Here is a 6,000-nt window from a genome sequence, read left to right on the forward strand (position 1 = left end):
CTAAAAAATATTGTTCAAAAAAATTATTTTTTTTATTTTTAGCGTTTTTATAAATGAAATATTTTAAATTATTTTTAATATTATTTAAAAAAGTTTTTCTCAATCTTAGCTTTATAGCAATTATAAACAGACTAGGAAAATAATCATAAAATTTTAATTTCCTTTTAGGAATTGTATTTAAACAATTGTATTACCGATATTTTGTTGGAATATCGGTAATAACTTTCTATTAATCATCTTATTGGGAGTTTTTTGTAATTAATCATCTTTTAAGGATATTTTAGATAAATGTCACGAATAAAGTACTTTTTAGAGATGATTTTAAATTGTTTCTATATTTATCAAGGACGGGTTAGCAAAATATCATAAATAAATTATTATTTAAAAACGATTCCATGACGTTTTTATTAGTAAATGATTATACTTTGGGCCAATAACAAATTCATAATGGGAAAATTAATCATCTTGCAGTAATGTTTCAAAGAACCATCACAAATGAGATGCTATTTAGATACATTTTTCTTGTTGTCTCTATGTTTATTAGGGACAATTATGAGGAATGTGAGACATTTTCATAATATTGCTATTGATAAATATTTTACAGACGAAATTAAAATATCGTTATAATATTTAGCACCAATACTGAATCAGTGAAGAAAAATTCAATCATTGTTTAGAAATGTTTTAAAAAATATCACAAATAACATACCCTTTACGAACAGTTTCAAATTGTTTCTATATTTATCAGTGACGATTCAGATATATTTGTCAGGAACGATTCTGAGAAATATCACAAATAATTTATATTTAAAAATAATTTTATGACATTATTATTAGTAAATATTTTTATAGATGAAATAACAGCTATTATGCTTAGCTCCAATAACAAATCAGTTGAAGAAAAATTAATCATTTTGATATAACATTTTAAAGAATCATTATAAATGAGATGCCATTTAAATACTTTTTTTTGTTGTTGTCTCGATATTTTATTAGAAACGGTCGAAAGAAATGTCACAATTAAATTATTTTTAAGATATTTTTGTGATAATACAATTGATAAATATTTTACGGATAAAATAAAAATATCTCTATGATATTCAGCGTCACTATTAAATTACTTTAGAAAAAACTAATAATCTTTTAGAGATATTTTATGAAAATATTACAGATAAAGTGACATTTAGCGATATTATAATATTGTCTCTAAAATTTTTAGTGACGTTTTAGAGGAATATTAAAAATAAATTACTATTCATGAACGCTTGTAATAAAAATATTTTTAAAAATTACTTTTAAAGACATTTTGAAATTTATTACTTAAAAAAGTGCCTAATATCTGGATTTCTTGTAGTGCAAGTACTGTACTATATTTTGAGCAGATATCTAAAGAAATTAAGATATTTATCAAAAAATAGAAAAAAATTATGTTACCATCCCTTGCACAAAATAGATGGAGATGGAGAATGATAATAGATTTTAGGAATTTAATAAAAAAAAAGATAAATTTAAAGATTTTAAATTATATTATATTAATATTTAAAATATTTAATTAAATTATAAGTAATAAAATTTTGTATTTCTAACTTTTATTTATGTATTATACGAATATAAAATAAATTATGTGATATTGTCACGTCAATAATATATATTTTTTACCATTCAAGTTTTAAAATTAGATCAATAAAAAAATTTTAAACACTTTTATCAACTTTAAAAAATTTTAATTAAATTGCAAAATTGTGAAATGTGTTTTTTTAGCGATTCCCATTATTTTTTTTTTAATTTTTGAATTCAATGTTTCTTTCATTTTATTTAATTTGAAGTAATCACGTGAAGTATATGTTTTTGGTTAAAAAAAAAAGAGCACATTTAATAAGTTTAGGTCCACTTTCCCCTTTCTTTTGTTTTAAATGCCGGATAATATTTTTTAAAAAAAAAATTATTCAAATATATGAGCCGCCACTCAAAAGTTTAATATGATTAAATATATTTGAATAAATTATGTTGTTTAATTTTTAATTTTCATTTGAAGAAAAACAATATATGAATCACGATTTAATTTAAATTATGAATTAAATTAAAATTGAATTGATTAAATTAAAAATTAAATTCATCAAGTAATTTTAATTTTAAATTAAATTAATACTTTAAATCAAGAGATTAGTTAAAGGTATATTTTTTAAAATAGAATTAGAACCCATCGGTTTAACTTCGTTAATTTCAATTTGATGACCGCTGGATTTCTCCACTCCAATCAGGGGCCAAGCCCTCGATCACGTTCCATCGCTCGGAGGCCCACACGACCCCAATACAAACAGGTCCAGCCCGTTCGAACCTTGATACATAGTCCATATGGATTTTTCAACCAGGCCGACCTAGTCCTCATTGTCTCTCAGGCCGGTCCAGCCCTCACGGCTTCTCAGGATGATCCTCCTTGGACTCAGTCTTATTCCTATCTCCCGGCCCAACCCGGAATCGGGAAGAAGGCCCCACCTTCAGCCTTATAGATCCATCCACACATGCACGGAGGAATTAGGGGCCATTACGCATGAGATAGGTATCGGATATTCTCGTACGATTGTATCAATATGGCAAAGACAGGTAGCAGACGAGGAAAAGAGATAAAAGAAAAATGATCCTCCCCTAAACTCTAAGTTTTTAAATATTCTAAAAACCTCTGTAAAACCCTATTATTTCTGAATCTCAGATCATCACAATTTAATTTTAAATTTTTATAAATTATGTTAATTAAACTTAATACATATGTAAGTTAAATTATTAAAGAATTAAATTTAAATTTTTTAATTATAAAAAAATATTATTATTTTTTATATTATATATAATGTTACCTTATTTTTTATATTATACAAATCATATATTTTGTAAAATTTACTTATTTATTCAATTATTAATTTAATAATTTTTATTTTTATTTTTTATTTAATTTTATTTAAATTTTTTATTTTTAAGTTTATTTGAATTGAAATTGAATTGTTTATTTAGAATTTTGATTTAATTGAACTGAATTTAAAACTGTAAAAATTGTAATTATAACCGCTGTAAGTTGGACCGGAGCTATAAAAACCAAATCATATTTAAACCATTACAAATAGAATCAATTTCAATTCGATCTGTAAATCAAATCTCATAACCGGCCATGGCCAGGTCTATTCAAACTGATGTAGAGCCAGAGAGTGTCGAAATGTAGGTGAGCCCATGGTTTAAAGACATGGACCATCTGACTAATGCCACGTAGTCAAGTTTCCGGACCAGCGAATATTCCCGCTGGTGCCGGTGGCAAAAAGACAAAGAAAACGTAATTTGTTATTTAATTGATTTGTTTTTGTCATTATTGATGTATTTAACCTTTAAAAAAACATCCTCTCAAAATTTTAATTATATATATCCTTAAATTCTCTAACATATATAGATGGATCGGTATATTATATATTTATGACATATTAAAATAAATTTTATTTTTTTTAGAGTATTTGCCTTCTTATTTAGAGAGTATTTTTCTCTATTTTCTATGTAAAGAGAGTATTTTTCTTATTTCCTCTATAAAAAGATAAATTTTTTAATTTATCTAAATATTTTTAGGGTATAAATAAATTAAATTATTTGTGAGCTATTTGAAATTCATCTTGATAAAAGTTCGATCAAACTTAATTTAATTTATAAACGAATCAAATTCGAGTTCAATCTTTAATCTCCTATAGTACACGAGTTAAGTTTGAACTTTATAATATTTAATTCGTTAAAACTTGTAAACTCGACTCATTTCTGAATTCATGAGTATGTATGTGAACAGACTCGTGAATAGTATCGTTAAATAGACTAAGATTAATAATCATGATAGAAATAAACTCAAACTTTCTATATATTTTCGTGAGACAAACCTAAATTTTATAGAGTTTAGCTTTATATAATTTAATTATACTTTTAAAACTTACATATATTTGAATTTTTAAGATTTAAGAGTTTACCTTTATAAGTTTATAAGCTAATTTGTATATATACTTATTTAGCTAAAATTATTTAGTTTTAAATTAAAATTTATTGTACATATAAATGAATTGACTATTCATGAACTATTCGATACTAAATCCGATAAAATCTTGACTCATCTAAACTTGTTTACTAAACGAGTTAAATTTGAGCTTATTAATATCCGGCTCGAATTCAAAATGAGTAAATCTTGAGTTAGATTCGAATTCGAAATGAGTAAAACTCGAGTTGAAACAAATTTTAACGAATTAAATTTAAACTCTTTAAAGTTCAATTCGACTCAGTTCACTTACACTCCTAATTATTATTGTGTCATTAGAATTTCCAATAACTATTCGATGCCAACTTGAAGTCCAGGTCTTGTTTTTCAAAGCTATGGATTGTCTACTTTCCGACAATGTGATAATTCTTAGAAATGTTATTAATGCTTTTTTTAAGCATTTGATCTTTTAATGACAATATGAGCAAAAGAGTTACGCTTTGTTATCTATTTATTTCCATTGGCTTCATATTTTTGTTATCGCAATCATTTAACATTATTTTTTTATGCGTGTTTTAATGGTTTTTGGCTAAGGCAATATTTTCAGAAAAACTTTAATGGAAACTTAATTATGGGATTTATCCTTTTCTTATTTCTATGCGCATATATTGCTATTCGTTCATTTTACTTACGAAGGGTTTCGGTGGTCGATCTAGTGGCATTTTTGCATCTTTGGCTTGAATCTCCCTTGCATATGAGTTGAACCTAGAAGAAATTAAAGTTAGGTATTTTAGGCCATACATATATTCTTAAAATTTATTTCAAACTTTTATAAATAATTATGAAAAGAAAAAATAATGGTTAGATTTAATTGACAATTATAGGTCCCTCTCACTGGTTTTCATTTCTACATGCACACGCTGCTACTCGTTCATTTTCTTTTTGATGCTTGCGTGGATTTCATCGGTCGAGGTGGCAACATTCTTGCCTCTTCGGCTTGGATTGCATATGGGTAGAACCTAGAAGAATTAGATGCAAGATGGTTGAAGTGCTGGCTATCTCCTTTTATTGATTAGCAATTTTTAGGGTTCATGCTGAGTGATAGGAATTTCAAAATAAAATTTAAAAATTACAATTGTTTGTGGAAAATAATTTATATTTAAAAAATATTTTTAATTAAAAATATTTTTTAATAAAATAATTTATTTCTTATTGTTTAACTTTAATTTAAAAAATAAAATATATTAATAAATTTATATAAAAAAGTTTTAATAAGATTCTAACTATATAAAAAATAACCATTTTTAAGTAAGTAATTTTTTTAAAATAGTTTAATTTTTCTTTAATTATTAAAATATTTTACATTAATTAAATTTTTTAAAAGTACAGTAATCATAATAAAATATGAAAATTATTTGTTTTTTAAATATTTTTATAAAAAATATAAAAAATATTATTTTTTAAATTTACATTTCAATCCCTATATCTATGGTGAAACAGCCGACCCCGAACTGGTCTAAATAATTTTTGAACCCACTTGTCACTTGATTCAAAATGGTTAACCCAAGTTATTTAGTAGTTTTCATGCTAACTATTATATACAATTCAATTTCTTTCAAATTTACCGATGTGGGACGGTTCAGCTGCCGCAATTTCACAAGCAGGCAGCTGACCGTTACATTCGATCTCGCTAAATTTTGCGACGTCCTCGTCGTAACTGAATCCAATACAATTGCTAACTAGGATCGGACTCTCAGATATTGTGGTTCGCTAGTATTTCGGACGGCTCTACCTCGTCTCACACGGATAGCCCTTTCCTCGCAGGCCCACTAGTTCCGCACAATTTGTCTGACCTAAGGTGGCTCTGATATCAATTGAAACAGTCGAGCCTGAACTGGTCCAAATAACTTTTAAACCCACTTTCCACTTAGTCCAAAATAATTAACCTAAGTTATTTAATAATTTTCATACTAGCTATTATATAATTCAATTTTTTTTAAATCTACCTA

Source organism: Manihot esculenta, chromosome 16, assembly GCF_001659605.2.
Source record: "Manihot esculenta cultivar AM560-2 chromosome 16, M.esculenta_v8, whole genome shotgun sequence".
Taxonomy (NCBI): Eukaryota; Viridiplantae; Streptophyta; class Magnoliopsida; order Malpighiales; family Euphorbiaceae; genus Manihot; species Manihot esculenta.